This window comes from Anopheles merus, chromosome X (assembly GCF_017562075.2).
Source record: "Anopheles merus strain MAF chromosome X, AmerM5.1, whole genome shotgun sequence".
Taxonomy (NCBI): domain Eukaryota; kingdom Metazoa; phylum Arthropoda; class Insecta; order Diptera; family Culicidae; genus Anopheles; species Anopheles merus.
The window spans coordinates 10,184,779-10,203,177 of NC_054081.1; the positions used below are offsets into that span (position 1 = coordinate 10,184,779).

Here is an 18,399-nt window from a genome sequence, read left to right on the forward strand (position 1 = left end):
GGTGTGGTGCCATTTCGAGCGGGCGCGTTTATCCCTTCAACACCGTTTGACATTCTAGCGCGCAGAAGGGACCCTTCTTCGCATCTCCGTTTTATGCGCTGTTGCGCAAAGGGAAGGAAATTCCTCTGGTTGCTGAAGAATGGGAGAAGATGGGACACATCTCCTCCTTCTCACCCGCCCCGCTAGGTTCGAGATACCTTCGATCATTAATCGTAAGCGTGAGCGCGAGCGCGCGCGCGCGCCTTGCTCTGTTGCCTTGAAGATGCCGAAAGCTTGCAGAAGATGGGTTGCGGGCAATCGACCAAGCACCAGAGTGTGGAGGCAGGAGAAAAGAAGGGACACTGGAAGAGCGCGTGTCGATGAATCCTGGCTTGGCCGCGGCTCTTGAATGCTGACGGTGTGTAATTTAAGCTAATTTACTGTGCGGGCGCGCGCGATTCGCTACGAGACCGAGTGGCGTGAGTAAGTGCGCGCGCACACACACACACGCGTGTTCGAATTGTGGGAAAGTGTGCCCTTCTGCCCCCCCTCATCACTCTATGTGGGGATGGAAAAGCCTGCACGCATCCCGCATCATCCCGGTGGCGGGGAGAGCTGCTCGATTGATATCACCTCGCATTTGCTGCGCGCCCGTCCAGAGGATGAAAGAGCCGAGTCCCCTGTGCGCAAAGATGCTGCACGCGTGGGTGTGTGTGTGTGTGCGTATCTGTGTGTGATAAAAAGCTCCGGACGCCCCCGCGTCCGAGCAATGAAGCTAATTTATAAAGCATGTTGAAAGATCTTGCACGGCGGAAAAAAGGGCCACGCTCGTTTCCCGTTGGATTGGGCGTTGTTAATGGGCAATGGGAGGCACGGCTGAGGCGTGCTGTTTGTTGCGTCGACCTTCCCGATCCAGTGCGGCAGATATTGGCCTTCGTCGGTCGGTAATGCTAGCAGGCGGAGAAGGAAAAAAGAAGCGAGCCCCCCTCCGTAGCCGTTGAAATGTCGTTTAAGATCATCGCGCTCCGATCTCCGATGCTTGCAACACGGAGAGCAGCGCTACCTCGGGAAGGTCTATTAAGATCTCGCAAGCGAGAGACGACACCCTCCACCCCCTTTCCAGGGCCGTCGGAAGGATTAGGTGGAATTTGAGCGTGCAGGCGAGGGACCACTGGCGAAGTGAGATTAAAGATTACACCCAACCAACTTCTAAGACCCACCGTTCGGCTGCTGCTGTTGGCAGGTCGCGGCTATTTTTTCCCCCTCCAACTCCGTTTCGTTGCACTTTCAAGTGAAGGATCGCTGCTGCTGCATTTATGCAGAAAAACTGGCAAGGGTACGCGCTCGAACCAAGGAGAGGAGGAGTCGCCGCGGTGTAAGCAGCAGCAGCGAGATTAGATAAAAGCCTGCGGAGCAGCACTTTGGCGGGAAATGGGGTGGTGCGTAGATTGATGAGATGATTGGATTTTGCCGCTACCACCACACCATCAGCATCATCATCCCCCCCTCCCTCCATCCGGAAGGGTGGGTGCGCGAAAAATGGTTGGAAAAATTGCTTCATCAGGGCGTGCTGCGAACAACACCATAATGCAACAAAACACCTTCTGAAAAGCTTGCGTGTGGTGTGTGGGTGCCTGTGTGGTACCGATTATGCACGCGGTCATCATGGTGTGGTGTGTTGCCAGTGCGAGTAGAGCATAAGAATTAATCCAGTAACTCTATTTATTACCTTTAATCGATTTATCTATATTCGGTTAGGGAATTAAAGACGATGGGATTACTGTTGTATGATAAATCTGTACGATCATGCTGCAAATGTTCAAAGTGCACCGAACCTGTATCGCTTCAAGCGTGTGGTATATCCACTGGCCCGAATGGTTCCATCGATAAAGGGGCGTGTGCAGCGTATGCAACAGGAGTCCGGCTTCAAATCGAATCTCGGGACGGACATCTCCGGAATATTATTCAGAACTTATTTTCAAACAAGGTAGTAGACATAAGCTGCCCATAATAGTGTGTTGTGGTTGTGCTCGTTTAAAAAAAAACTACCTTTGATATATTTCAATGAAAAGTTTCGTGTTTCAACTTTTCAATCAATTTCATGAAATATGAATTTGCAGCTGCCAAAAGTAAAAGCTTGCGCTGTATTATATCTGCGCTCTTCTTGTGTTTTTGAGCACTTTAAAATTTTTAATTAATAATTCAAAATTATTAATGATGGGTTGCATTATTCAGTAGCACTTAAGAACGCTGCAAAGGTATTTTTATTAATATGTCGTGCTCATTTCGATAGGTTAAATAGAAGGTATTTGTAATATTGATAATTTTGTGAAACTATTTTTTTTATTTGCTACCTGCTTAATGATGCTATTTGAATACATCTTATGTGTACTAATTATAGCAAGAAACTATTCATTCAAATGGAAAAAATACAAAAATAAAAGAAAAAAGGTACCCATAAACATGAAAAAAGTTGAGAATTGAACTGACACTATTTGATCCGTAACCAAGAGCGTTGTCATTACCCTATTTGGTTGTGACGATCGAAGGGAAGTAAAACCAACATATAAACAAATTAGTGCGGTGGCAAACTATCTACTCTAGATCAACTGAAGATTGGTAAGATTCGGGAAAGGAAGCCTTTTTCGTGTGCTATAAAAGAGAGCAAAACACAAAAACACTTTGCTCTGAGCATTTTTACTGTCGCTCTGGTATTTGTTTCTGCTCGTGTAAAAATGCATTTAAACCCCTTTAGCGTTATTTTTCCACTCTCTTTCTCACTCTCACTTCGCTCTCTTTCCCTTTACACACTGTCCAAAAAAAAAAAAAAGGAGGAAGCCGGAGAAGGTGGGAAAGCGGGAAATGGCGGGCAGCTCTTATTTATGGTGACCATTTGTTTAATAAATGCGCACACCACTAAAGAGCCCATGCGTGATTGCGTGCGTCCCTTTCAACGACCGGCACCGGTACAATCCCCCTGGAGGGGGGTGGGGGGAAGGTAAAGGAAGGATCCTATTAGATTTCCTGCACCCCCTACCCAAAAGCCCTCTACCGCGCAATCCCGATACTGTTTCGATCGCTTAGTTTTTTGTACTTAGAAGGGTGTTTTTGCACGTTCCCACTCGATCGCACGCGTGCGCCTTTGTGTGTGTGTGTTAGCGGGAAAGGGTAAAGGACAATTAATTTCAACCGTATTAAAATATCTTACCACCCACCCCACCCCATCGCCTGTGGCGAAGGCGGTTGGGGGAAGGGTTCGTTTCTAGTGCAACTCTGTGCAGCAGCAACAGCAAAAACGCACCAGCTTTTCCTTCGCTCCGGTTTCAGCTATGTTATTTTCTCGCTTTTGCAAAGTGGAATGTCTGTGTGTGTGCGTGCCAATAGGGGGTGGTGCGGGTGGTGAATTATTTGGTTGTGAAATCGTACATTTCTTCTCGCCCCGTTCGTCGCTTGTTGCTTCACGCTGTCCCGCGGGTTTTTTTTCTTTATTTTCTTATTTTAATGCTCTGATTTCCTTCCCCGACCCCCCCGACCCTCGACCCCGCGGAACACTCCAATCAGGCACACACACGCATACGTACACACATTCTTTCCACAGGCCCTTCCTGTGTTCCTCGGTCACGAATCTGCGGAACCGCCTGCTCACACATAGGCGCGCGCACACACACTCGCTTGATCGTTTTCGTGCACGCGTGATCAAATTAATGATCGTTTCAACTTCTCGCGCGCACCTCTCTTGAGAAGCGGCCCAGGCTGTGCTGTTTTTTCCCCCTTCTCTCCCCCTCTTCTATTGCCACGGTTGGCCTTCTTGGGCTGGGGTCGGTGTGTCGTACCGTGCACAGAGCGACGCGATGGCTCTTGCTAGTGCCGCGCGGCCACAGCAGCATCCTTCCCCGGTGCGGTGCGGGGCAGCAGCGCACGAGGTAACGAGTAACGAGATATAGTTGCGAAATTAATTTCATCCCCCGTCGTCGCCATCGCCATCGTCGCTGCTGCTGCTGCTGCTGGCTTGCCTAACGAACCTAGCCGCGACTCGGGTGCATTTCCTGATCGATTTCCTCCATCAGTTTGCCCCGCATCTTCCCCTCCCACCCCCTTTTTCCCACCAGGCCTAAATTGTGTGTAGGTGTGTATGCAGGGTAGGTTTCAGACCTCCAGTTCATTCCGTTTTATCTCTCTCTTTCACTGGTGCTTGCTGTGCACGCACGCCGTTTCTCATCGGTTTCACAGTTTCAGCAAATTAGGTGCGCACTCGGCGAGAAACGCCATCCTCTCCGCCTCTTGCTGCCCCACCGTACCTAGGAGTTGGTTGCTGTTTTGCCACCATTTTTCTTCTGCCACCGTAGATCATGATTTTGGGACATTTAGAGACGGAAGCGGAAGGGTATGCAAACGAAGGCAAGGGATAAAAATTAGTCAGCTCTCGGTATCGCACGGTTTGCCCTTATTTGGGAGGGAACGGAAGAAACAGGGACGCACGCAGAGAAGAAAAGGATTGTCACGTAAAATGGGGAAAGCAGGGCACAATGGGCATGCCAAGCAATTTAATGAAAATTCATGTGAAGTTTGCTTTCGGAAACACAATTATTCTATTCCTCTACCAACTCTACCAATTTATTGATTAAAATTACCCCAAAGCCTCAAATTAACGCAATAAAATTAATTTAAAAAAAAAGTTAAATAAAAGTTGTCGTTTCACGATGATTCTATTTTGACACAAGGGACATAATGGGCATATTCAAAACTTTGAAACGTCAAAACACTGGAGCAATATGGGGGCCATATCAGCAGTGCATAGGTGATGGTCAAAGAGCCCGTGTCAAACTTACTTCAAAAATACGCTTAAAAAAGTTAAAACACTTTTTACACGTTTCAATCGACGCCCCTATGCTCCAAGTGAAGCATTTTATATATATTTTGTTATATTTATAAAATACTTCCATGCGTCCTTGCGTGATTACTTAAAGTTTATTTTCGAAGTGGTAACAATTACATCATTTTACTACGACATCTTAGCTCATATATTTCCAGGTTGCTGTTTAAAAACGGAGTACAACATTTACATAGTGCTCATAAAAATAAACTAAGGAATTGATTTAGATTTTTTTGGGATTAATCCTTGAGGTGAAATACAGGGTTTTCCAAGTCAGTTTCGAATGTAAACGTTGTTATTCACCGCGTGCAAGATGTTTATCCACAACAATTGGATAATTCCTTTCGATAATCATAGTTTTTAACTTCATCAGCATGATTTTCAACACGTCTCAAGCTGGATTGAGTCTGACAGTTCTTTGTGATATGTTGAAAATCATGCGTTGAAACTGTAATTTCATTTTGAAGCAAATACAGCATTTGACAGCTGTTGAAAAACATCTTGCAAGCAGTGAAAAACTATGTGCATATTGGAAAGGGGCTTGGAAAACCCTGTAATGCTTTAATAAAGGTTGCCCATTTTTCCTGCTCTCGCTCTCTCTCCTTCTCTCTTTCGCTCTCTCTCTCTCTCTCTCTCTCTCTCTCTCTCTCTCTCTCTCTCTCTCTCTCTCTCTCTCTCTCTCTCTCTCTTGCGCTTGATTTAAATCATGGCTTTTCCACCTTGTAAGAGGTGTGTGTGAGTAACAGGTAATACACAAAACCCCCACCACACAAATCAGGAAGAACATCATTGAAATTGAATCTTGAGTCCTGACAAAGCCACTTGAAAATATTCAAATGTGATAGTTCAAAATTATGGTGATTATATAAGTCCTTGCAAATAGTTTTGTTTTGCTTATTAGACACAACACCATCTACAATTGATGATTATGAAAATTCCTGAGGATTCGTTACATATACAGGGTTTTCCAAGTCACCTTCGAATGTGTGCACATAATTATTCACCGTCTCCAAGATGTTTTTCAACAGCTGCCAAATGGTGTGTATGCTTCAGTTTCAGTTCTCATTCAGTACTTGCTCATGACTTTCAATTTCAGAAATTTCAGTTCTAACACATGATTTTTAACACATCACAAAGACCTGTCAAACTCAATCCAGCATGAGACGTGTTGAAAATCATGCAGTAAAAATAAAAATTGTGATGATGGAAATGAAACATCAGATTAATGTAGATTAACATCTTGCACGCGGTGCATAACAACGTTTACATTGGAGATTGACTTGGAAAACACTGTAAAAGCTTTCTGCGAGCGAATTGTGTGTCCTCTTAAAACTTTAGTCGATCCTGCATTAACGAGGTTTGAACTGATGATATGCCATCCATCATGGGCTTAGTTTTTTCGCCTTGACGAGTGTACCACGGGCCCAGTACGAGTATGTGCAGCAAAAACACTAATATATACAAAACGTGTAAAGACCGTTGCACTGCTTATTTGCATCCATCGTAATGTAATAAAACATTTTAAAAACTGTCAAAATTCATATTGGAGCTCAATATGTGCAATTAAATGTAATATTGAGTTTCCGTACTTCTTTTAAATAAGGTGCACTTCTATTTTCTCTTAAATATTTAGATTTATTTAGTTCAAAACAAAAACTTCTCTGGCCTCTCTCTCTTCCTCCCTGATCGGTTTTACGTTGTGTTTGGTCCACCTTCGATCCACTGCCCGGGTCTGTGCCAACACACAACACCCGCTCTTTCTTGGGCGGGAGCTGCCTGCAGGCGCGGCAGGACCGCTCCCCCTTTTTTGCAACAGCGTGCGCGCCCGCGCGCACGCGTGCCTTTTGCGCTTGGAGATAACGCGCAAAAATTTATTGACCACCTAATCGCGAACGGACACGCTTCCTTCTTTCTTTCTTTTTTTTACGACCGTGGCAGTGGTGGGACACACCAGAGCACACACACACACACACACACACACACACAACACACACACACACACACCACACACACACACACACACACACACACACACACACACACACACACACAACACACACACACACACACACCACACACACACACACACACACACACACACACACACACACACACACACACACACACACACACACACACACACACAACACACACACACACACACACACACACACACACACACACACACACACCACACACACACCACACACACACACACACACCACACACACACACACACACACCACACACACACACACACACAACACACACACACACACACACACACAACACACACACACACAACACACACACACACACACACACACCACACACACACACACACACACACACACACACACACACACACACACACACACACACACACACACACCACACACACACACACACACACACCACACACAACACACACACACACACACACACACACACACACACACACAACCACACACACACACACACACACACACACACACACACACACACACCACACACACACACACACACCACACACACACACACACACACACACACACACACACACACACACCACACACACACCACACACACACAACACACACACACACACACACACACACACACACACACCACACACACACACACACACACACACACACACACACACACACACACACACACACACACACACACACACACACACACACACACACATAGACACTAATCGATCGGTATAGAACTCTCAGGTCTGATTTGCGTACAGCGGCGAAGGCTAAACTTCGAATTTTTCCACCGCGGCCTTATGCAGTGTGTGCGCGTCAGTGCATTTTGTGCTTCCCCCTTTTCCCGTATCGTTGTCCTCCTCCCTTGTTCACCGGGGGGGTGGTTTGCGTGTGAGATGCGTTTCTTTTCCTGGTGTTTGTCCCCCTCCTGCCATTCGGCGGGCACAAAACTTCTTGTCCGCTGCGGCTGCTGTTGCGGCGTGGCTGCGTTCGTGTTTCGGCCAGCAGCAGCATTTTTTCGCCTGCCTTTCGCGCGTTCCTTTACTGCCTTCTTGATCCTCGCGCGCGTGTGTGTGTCTGTACCGCCCGCGTGTTTTATCTATCTTGCGCCGCGCGTAACTTTAGGCGAACTTTTACGGTCCCTGTCCAAGAGTGTGCTGTGTGGTGCGGCCCACAACGACGATCGCTCAACCGCGGATCGTGTGCAAGGGAACGGGAGGGGAGGAGGTTCGGGATGGTGGAGAACGGTAATTTACAAGATTATCACTACGGCTATTATTATATTGCATTATGGGGATTTTCTGTCAGTTTCATTGCGCGCCCATTCGTTGTCGCGCAGCAGCCGCTTGTGTGCGGACCCGTCTGTCCTAGTAGCCATACCCCTGCGAACCCCCTCCCCATTGCATGATTTTCGATCAGTTTGAATGCGGAAAAAGGGGCCTGTTTTTTGTATTTCGTTAGCTACGGTACGAGTTTTCTAAGTTTCGAACCCTTCGGGAATGGGGTTCGTGGCTTGCTGAATCCAAATCGTTGCCAAATTTTCCTGCAATCTGGACAAATTTTTCACCTTAAAAAATCTAATAAAATATTTGCAATTGTAGGAATGCAAATAGATTTTATGTAAAATTGTTTTTTTGCAATAAAAATGCTTGATTATTTAAAATGCGCGCAAGGGTTAAAAAAATTCGAAATGAAAAGGAAGCTGGCGTAAGAAAAGGAATGTGCCACCGGCGGCATCCTTGGAGTGGATGCAGTGGGGGCGCGAGTAAGAAGCGGAGGGAGAAAGGAGATTTGTTTATGTGGCTGCATGATCGCTTAATATAAATAATTCCGCGAACAAGACACAAACGCGCGCTCGCGCGCGCACTCACGCTCATTACCCGCGGGAATGGAATTCTGCGCGTTCGTGCGTCGTTCTTTTTGGCGTTTTTGCCGTTTCTTCCTCCTCTTCACTCCTTCTGTTCGTCACAAGTGGTGCTGGTAGGTAGGGGGGGGGGGGGGAGATTGCTCACGCTCTTTACTGCCCGGTTTGGCCCTTTGTAGGGTAGGTCATGGATGCCACCGCCGCCGTTATCCGCTTTCTTGACGGATCGTGGGCTTTATTTTGCTGTTGTGTTTTTAGCCATCGTCCGCTTTGTTTGGCTGCAGGGTAAAACGGGGCACAAAGAGCACCGTTTTTTAAGCATTATTTCGCCGCAAGTATAAATTAAAAAATCGTCAAATGCATTCTTTGGAGTATTTTTATAAATACTATGTTAGCTTTGTACTCGGTTTTTAATCAGCAACTAAGAAAAATATGAAATAAGATTTCACAGTACAATGATGTATTTTTGCCATTTAAAATAGTCGCAAGGATGCGTAGAGGTTCTACATAATATATTTTTAAAAGACATGGAAATTCTATACAACTTGCCTGGAGAAAATCGAAACGATTAAATGCATATTTTTACTAATCTAACAAAAAATATATGAAAATATTTCAGTTGGAGCTAGTGCTGCAAAATGTAATGAGCATCACGAGATGTTTACCTACGAAAACAATGAACATATCCATGGTAGCTTGATGCTCATTGCTGATACGCAATGAAAGTGCGTCATGACATGCCGCACACGACATGCGAGTGTTTGAGTGAAACCCGATACTCTAACTGACAGGCTTAGCTTAATGCCAGCGCAAGCATAATCATGACTTTTTCTGACTGTGAGCAGTGTTATCAACTGTCACTGTTTCAGTTACCAACACTCATGACTGAAACGAAGCTCAAATCAGCTCACGTACACATTAGTTGGTGGACCTATCACATGATTGGTGACATTTTGTTTAGCACCCAGCTTTTAATCACGCACTTGGTCACGACATTTTCTGTCGGTGATAATCACAACATTCTTGGAATATATTTGGCGTGTGTTCGCAAGCAACAAAATGAGCATTCTTTCTTGCTCTGTCTGCTTTGATTGTATGTGTTTTGTTGGAACCACTCGCACGCACTGCATATCTCCCATGACTGTCGTGATGATCACCAACAGAAAATGTCACGACCCAGTGACTGGCCAATAGTTGGTCGCACACAATGTCACCAAGCATGTGATGGTCACACCAACTATTTGAGTCTCACTTCTCGTGACGCTGACATGATTTTGTTTCAGCCGGAATTTGTCATGAATATGTCAGTGACATTTAGCGGAACTAATCACAGTAAAAAAAAAGTCATGACATAATGACTGACTAAGCGTTGGTCGCTAAAAGGTCACAAAACATGTATTGGTCACACCAATCCATTTGAGTATCACCTCTGATTCAGTCAGTCAGTTTTTTATGACATTGACAGTGACATTTTGCAGCATTGGCTATGACCATTACCTAAGCGTTGCTGCTGTTTTGTTTACATATGCATGTTTTGTCCCGTGTGTCAAAATAGGTATCACGTGAAACATGATACGGTGGTTCGCGTGATAATTCGGCAAATAAAACCTTCGATAAATAGTAGAGTCATAGAATAATAATCAGGAAAAAGTGTCTTTCGAGGCAAAATTCACTTGATATTTTTATTAAATTCTTAGTTTAGCTTAAAAGAGGATTTTGCATTTACAGGGCATTTGAAAGAACGTTGCAATAGGCAGGAACTCAAAAGAACTTTGTTATTCATAATCAAATACACTCAATACAAGCAAATTGCCTACATTCCGGGGGCATTTAAATATAATTTTACAATTAAATCTCATAATTTCTTCTTTTGCAGTATTTCGACAGCTCAAAGCTAGTGAGCGCTTTAAAAAGACGCTTTCGTTAAGCGCGTTGCATACTTTGAGGGGCACATAGCTTTGCAAAATTGAAATTTACTCTACTATGCTCAGAAAACAAAAAGCGGCAACGCGTGGGAGGAGGCACATTATTGCGCAGGATTGCGCAGAGAGAAAGTGCGCGCGAGCCTCCCCAAAAGGGGGGGGGGTGTGTGTGGTGCTGCTGTGGGTGGGAAACAAACAAATGACGCAGCAGCACGCAGGAGTAAAAGGCGCTGCAAAAAGTAAAAAAAAAAGTTTAATACAGAGCAGAGACAGTGAAGGGCGCGCGCACAAATGCCGTTACTCTTCCGGACCGTTCCGAATGCGTATGTGTGTGTGTGTGTGTGTGCGTGTTCATGCTTAAGCACACAGTTAGGGGCAGGCAAGATAAATAAAATAATTAATGAATCTTTTTCCACTCCACCGTTGCCCTCTCTCTCTCTCTCTCTCTCTCTGTTTTGCTCCGGTGTGGGCGAGAAGGGAGAAAACTGCGTAAATGTTGTCGCCGTCACCTGATCCACAGTAACCCACCCCGCTGCTCCCGCCCGACCCCCCCTGCCCGACACATGCTGTTCACGTTTTACGCTTTTTTGTTCTTTCGTGTTTGCTCCGTTGCTGTTTGCTGCTGCTGCAATCGTTGAGATCTTATTTCTTTTTTTTTTTGCATTTCCGTTCCCTTCCGGAAAAGGACGGGGGGTGGTGTATGTAGTGCCCCCGAGCGCGGGGTGCTGAGCACAGCAGCAGCCAACCGCCAGCAGCAGCATCACATTACGGGTAAGGGCCGCCGGCGTGCGTGGGCTGAAACAAAAAAAAATGAAAGAAACGCTCGCTGCTTGCGGGGGGAGGTGCATTTGTGTGTGCGTAAAAAACACGAGCAAACAACGCACAACAGAGGGAGAGAGAGAGAAAATGAAAAAAAGATTAAAAAAAGATAAAAAAAAGGAGAAAGAATGTAGAAATGACTTTGCATAAAAGCCCCTGTCTCTGCTCTGTTTGTGTGCGACATGATGGGACATGGAAGTAGTGGAGCTTATAGAAAGGGTGCACAAGAAAAGAGTAGAACAAATGGCTAAGTTCTACCTAGCTGCTGGTCTTTATAAAGTGACCCAAGTGATGGGTTTTCCAAAATTAAAGTTAAAATTAAACCTTGCAAAAACACAGCTCGCCGCATTTGTTGTTTCCTTCTCGAACGCGTTCGCTTCCACACCATCGCGCTTTGTATTGCACCACGAGTTCCCTTGCTGCTTCCCCCCCACCCACCCCCCCCCCCCTTCCGTGCCATTAGCTTACCAATGCAGCACTGCTTCTAAGCGTGGCGTTGTGGGGCAAAGTTTTAGAAAATGCTGTTCCATGCGCGCTACCGGCGCGCACACTCTTAGGGCCCGCAAGCAGCACCACCGCGCGCCGGCGTGTAATTATATTGGCCCGGGCGCACGCACACGGCATGCGAGAGCGGAAATGATCAGGACCGGCACGCAGCCATCGGTGGCAAAAACGGAAAACGCGGGGGACTTTGCACTTAATTTATATTTATTCGCCCAGCGCGCCCGTCATTAAAGGCCCGCGCGCGCGCGCGCTCACACACGTTTGCGACAGTTTTCTTGCCAGCTTTCCGGGTGTGTGTGTGTGTGTGTGTGTGTGTGTGTGTGTGTGTGTGTGTGTGTGTGTGTTTTGTTGCTGAAGCATGCACTGCGGGGGCGGCAAACGCGTGTGTCGCTGGAACGAGCTTTTTGGGGGTTGGTTAAGGCGAGCGGGGTGAAAGAAATCGCGCACTCACCCTGCTGCGGCGGGAGCTCAAATTAAAATGCGTTCACGGCGGATGACGACTGCTGCCGAGTGAGAGCGCGCGCTTGTGTGTGACCCCCCCCCCCCCCCTTTCCCCACAATCCACCTCCCCAAGCCCCGACCAGCCACTGGACGCTTCTGGGCGGAGGGAAACACTATCGCGCAACGCCCTATGCTGCGCTCACTCATGTTGCGACTAAATTAGTGTGTATCATTACTCACTCGGCTGCGCACTGCGGGTGTGTGCGGGGGGCATATCTAGTGGTGGAGGGGAAATGCTTCTGCATCATCCCCCCTTCCCACGTCCTCCGAACAGTTTTGTCATTATCTCGCGGTTGTTTATGGCGATTTAAATGATCTGCCCATAGAGCACAACCATCTCCATTGGAGCTCAAATCCGACATTCCCGGGGAAAGCTCACGGAGAGGAGTGGTGGTGCTGGTGGTGGTGGTTTTGCACAACTACTAGTTTCATTTCATTCCCCACTCCCCTCCACCCCCACCTTCAAGTGGCTTGACTTGCATTGGAATGTTGGAAACTACATTGCTGCGACCTTTGTTTGGGTTCGTCGGACTTCAGAGAGGATCTCGGAGTACGGACTCCAAAATCCAACCTCGTTCCCAATGGGCAATGGGCAGAGGTGGTGCGTAGGTGTGCGACTCACCCCAACTCCCCACAGCCCTGTCAACACCTTGTGCACCCGCGCCACCACCCCCGCTCATTGTGTTTATTTTCAAGAGAGAGAGCGCACGCGGGCCTGTCGACACCTTCCGTCCCGGGTCTGGTGAGGCGCGTTGTGTGTGTGTGTTTTTTTTTTGTAGTAAGGCGTTGAGTGAAATTCAACGCGTGATCGGATAACGCATCTGCAACATAACCACAACACCGCACACTGCCGCCTTTTCAATGCAATCCCCGAAGGCGGCTGCTGTTGCGCGGGAGAGATCGCTTCCAGCCGATAACATCGCCAGCGGCCGATCTGCGCTTTTTGTGTTGTGCGGGGTCAAGGCGGGGGAAGGGCGTGCGCGCGAGCGTGTGTAGTAACGTCTTCAATTTCGATTCTGATCGCTTATAGAGACACAGACACACATAGAGACACATAAAATCCCTAAAGGTGGTGGTGAAGATTAGTGATGGGTAGCGTTGGCGTAAATCTGGAGTCGTCTTCGATCCTACTCTGGAAATTTCGGAACCGACATCAGAACCTAGGTTATCTAGAGCCGTTCGGAATCGTCTGGAGCCGTCCAGAATCGTCTGGAGTTGTCTGGAGTTGGAGATATCCGAAGTCGGCCAGAGTCGCCTGAATTCATCCGGAGTTGCTCGGAGTCATCTGAAGTCATCCGGAGTTGTTCGGAGTCTTCCGGAGTACACCTGGAGAAGTCTGAAGTCGGAGTCTAGAGTTAGCCGGAGACGGCCGTTGTACTGCTTATGTGATCAGGGTTTTGATGACTCCGGACGGCTTCGGACGACTCTGACTCCGAGCGGAACCAGTGATTCTGATTCTACCGGAGTCGGAATCGGACTACCAACGGCCGGATTAGAATAGGAGTCGTGGGTGTGTTCCAGAGAGCACATCACTAGTTAAGATGCCGAACGGCGCAAAAAGGAACGACCAGAATCCAGAATCTCTGGAATCTTTGACGCGAGGAGTTTGCGTTACGCTTTTTTTGTTGTTGTGTAGATACCACTCCTCACATGCACACACACACACACACACACATACAGAACCATGCATAAGGGCGCTCAATTACAGCAACTGGTTGCGCACATCTCGGCGCGGCGGTTCTCCGTGAGGTGTTCTGTGAAGTTATCCGAAAGAGCGATTCAGATCACCGGTGTGTGTAGGCGTATAGAGGTACGTTTGCTTCAGTGGCAAGTGTGTCTAACCAGGGCATGGAGTGTGTATGTGTGTGTTGATGGTCTAGAATGGAAGAAGTTACTTGAGACCCACGTGTTCCAGCGGTCTCATTTTCCAAAACTTTGACCTGACAGCTACACGAGCTTCCTGTACTCTGTGGCACTGTGGCGCGCAATGTTGTCCGAGCAATCTTGATCCGCTCCCACCCTCCGTCTTACGTGTCCGAGGAAGATATATCAGGTTTTGGATCCAATATCCATCCTCCACGGGTTTGCGGGTGCCGGGAGTGTATTCCGGGCATCTCCAATCTCGAGGATCTTCGCTATTTCGTGAACTGCTGCGCTCGGCGCACCGGTCAAGCGGGGTCACGCTTTTCACGCCCGCTTATCGATCCATCACATACACACGCACATACTCATGTACTCCTCTTTTGAGATCTACGTACAACGCATCCCGCGAGGCTATTCCGCCGACTCGCCGGGAGACTCGAGGTGTGTGGTGAACGCATCCGATAGAGAACAAATAATGTTCAACCCGCCTGCAGGACCTACCTCCTCTCTCTCTCTCTTCAAAAAACTGTTTCAACGCAGAAATGAAGGAAAACTGGAGTGACGAGAAACACCGACGGCGGTGCGGAAGGATGCGGTGAATCGGGTTGAAACCGATGTGTGTGTGTGTGTGGGTGTCCAGAGCAGATCTCCTGCAGAAAACCCGGCGGGGGACTTGAAGTGTGTGTTTGTACCGGCTGTCACGAGCGCATGTTCGCTGTCAGGTTTCCAACGGTTTCGGGGGCCCCGCCGTGTAGCTGGAGGCTCGCGCATGCAGGCGAAGGCGGCGAAAGGTGCGAAGCTGTGGAAAATATCGAACCCGTTCGGAGATGTTGCCGCCGAGGGAGTCGGTACAAGGGAGAACAAGAAATGCATGCCGTCGTCGGCCCACCTTCTTCTGCGCTGGCAAAACAGAAGTGCCTCCGGGGAAATTGAAGGTGGAGAAGCGAAGCAACCGATCCCGAACGATCGACATGTGTGTGCCCGCCATTTTGACAATCGTCAATTAAGTGTGTGTGTGTGTGTGTGTATTTTTTTCTTCTCCAACTTCCAACAAGACACGAACCCTCGCATCATCTCCCACCAATGGCAGGGAAACGTGTAAATGGAAAACACTGCATAAATTATCATCCACCTTTTCGATGCCCGTTGTGTCCAATAGTGTACCGCGCGTCATATCAAGAAGTTGGAGCAAAGCATAGTCAAGATTCATCAAGGGTGTGAGATGCGCTTGGGTCGCGCGTAGGTCAATTAATAGCGCACAGAATGCGGGGCAGCGAATGTTTTAAGGGAATAGGGGCGAGCAGGAGAAGGATAGGATACATACCAGCGCTTGATGAGCTGAGGCGGCGGCGGCGGCGCTTCCTTTACCCGTCAGGTTCGGTCAGGTTTTGTTTTTGTTGTGGGGCTTTAGTGCATTTACTGCAATTAGCATATTGGTTGCAAGACCGCAAGGAAGGAAGGAAGATGCCACAAAACATGCTCCACTGATTGACTGCTGGATGGGATGGGGAGTTGAGATGCTGTCCCTGGTCTCCTTTTTCGGCAACAGGAACGGTAGCCCGCCCGGATGTGCTAATTTTTAAGTCAACAACAAAAGAAGCGGCACAGTTGGAAGAGAATGGAGATTTTGACGCCGCTACTGGTAGTGCCCGGTCCTCCCCGGCCGTATGTATCGACTTTTAATTAACGTATTGGTTGTGTGTATGTGTGTTTTCCCTTCTCTCCACACCTTCGCTGCAGCGACGACGTGGGTGGTGATCTGCTAATTTGCTATTCTCCCAATTATATGCTACTCAGGAATGCTTTGCACAGCTAGCTTGCGTGTTGTACTGCGGTGGTACTAATTTCAACCAATGTTTTTTTTCGTTCTCTCTTTCTCCCTCTCTCTCTCTCAAACAGCAGCGTAAGCTGTCACCGACATGGGCAGTGATCATTACTGCTTGAGGTGGAACAATCATCAATCCAACCTTCTCGGGGTGTTCAGCCAATTGCTCCAGGACGAGAGTCTGGTGGACGTCACACTCGCTTGCTCAGAGGGCGCCTCCATCCGAGCCCACAAGGTAAGTTGCAAACGCGGGGATATCATTTTCAGGGGGTGACTTTCAGGTTTAGGTTTAGGATTTTGTGTGAAGACATAGAACTAGGAGGTGGAATCCATTGTAAGGCTCTAGTTTGACGGCAGACGAGTTCGTTCCGAGTCGTCGAAAATACAAGACATCTAGAGCATTCAAAACTGAAAACATCCCGTGGAATTCCATGGACATCTCCAAGATTTGGGAGTTTCCCGAAGTTGGAGGTTGTTTCATCTTGATCAGATTTAGATCCAAGTCTTCGAAAATACAAGACATCCAGAGCATTCAAAACTGAACTAAAACATCCCATGCAATTTCATGGACATCTCCAGGATTTGGGAGTTTCCCAAAGTTGGAGGTTGTTTCTTCTTAATCAGATTAAGAAGATGTCCAGGTACAGTTGTTTATTGAGATTTTTGCAAGAATTACGGAAATATTCTCACGCTGAAGAATATAGTAGCGCTACCAGTCTACAACTTCATTGTGAGTAGATGTTAGAATTCCCAATTTCAACATTTTCAGAAATATTTGCTTTGATTTTTAGGGTGTATCTGCTTGAAAATGGGAAAATATAAATTCAGAAGGGAGGAGATCCACAAACCACAATTCTTAGTTCTTTTGCTGTCAGCAATATGTTCAGATATCTAGGGAAAGTCTGTAGTCTTCAGAGATACATTTATACCTAAACAAAACATCTCCAAGGAAATTCATGGACATCTCCTGAATTTTGAAGTTTCGAGGATATTTCATCTTGATCAGATTTTGAAGATATGACCAAGTACTCCAAATAGGACATCACCTGCACGATCGTGATATGAAAGTTGTGTCTTGCTGGCTTTTTGTTGAGATTTTTACAGGATTTCGAGAATACTCTAAGGCCGAAGAATATGAAAGACCCTACGGTAGTCTACAACATAATTGACAGTAGATCAGAGTTGCAGATATTATCCTCCAATTTTTGTGCGTTTCAGCAGTTTTTTTATGTTAAACCAATTCAAAGAATTCAACAGAATTAAAAAATTTAAAGATTTGCTTCGTTTTAAGGGTGTTACAGGAGAATTGGCTTGAAAATGAGAATGTTATAAAATCACAAGCTACACAATTGCTACTCCTTCCGCTCAAAGCAGCACATTCGAATGTCTCGGGAAAGTCGGTGGTAATCTTCAGTGATCGGAGTGGGATCTGGGTGAGCTGGGTTAGGCTGACAATTTATTGAGATCTTCCACACTGCTCCGGGGAAGGTCACGCGCGTTCGCCAAAGAACCTTTCCGCCCGCAATAGGATCGTGATGATCGTGCCGAGCCCGTTTTCCTTGTTGTGCAGAAGGGGGAGGGAATGATGATGATCGTGGAAAAATAGAGACAACGAGCCGTAAAATTTGAAACCCGTGTGGAAACCGTTGACCCCTCCGGTGCCTTCCCAGGAATCTGTTACGCCTGCCGTCGTTGTGCGTGGCTTTGATATAGACACACACACACACACACATTTTCCTGCAATTTCAAGCTCGCCCGAGACAGAGTACCAGATGAGGATGATGAGGATGGTGATGATGCGCACACGGTTCCACGAATCTGGACGGGGACGGGGAGGCATCGCGCCCGAATGATCACGATTTGCGCGACTTTTTCCATTTTTTGTGCGCTGCATCGCGTCCGCGGCTCGTGATTTTTCATCGGCTGTGTCTGGTGTGTCCTCACCGGGTCGTCGGGTGTTATCCCCTCCCCTTCCCCTTATGCATTGCCATCATCGGAGCGCATCTCACGATCGGCGGCGGCGGCGGCGAAAAACGGTGAAAGATCAGTGTTGCCCTTTTTCCTTGCACTCATCTCGTGGGCGCCCCGGCACACAACAACACAAAACAAAACACACACACAAAGAGAGAGAGAGATAATCGCATCAATAGTATATTATGCACCCACTACTTGCCCCCCCGTCCTCTCTGTGACTCCTATTCCGCCACTCGAATTTCATCTCCGAGCGCTTTGTGAGCTGTTGTGTCGGT

At 47.4% G+C, this 18,399-nt stretch overlaps 1 long non-coding RNA gene across 1 annotated transcript in view; it reads left to right on the top strand.

The window, feature by feature from the left end:
- Positions 1 to 16,886, top strand: part of LOC121597325 — a 77,116-nt gene extending 60,230 nt beyond the window's left edge. The window contains exon 3 of the long non-coding RNA XR_006005403.1: positions 16,225 to 16,886. This is a non-coding gene — a long non-coding RNA (uncharacterized LOC121597325). The remainder of the gene's footprint in view (positions 1 to 16,224) is intronic.
- Positions 16,887 to 18,399: the final 1,513 nt, after the last annotated feature.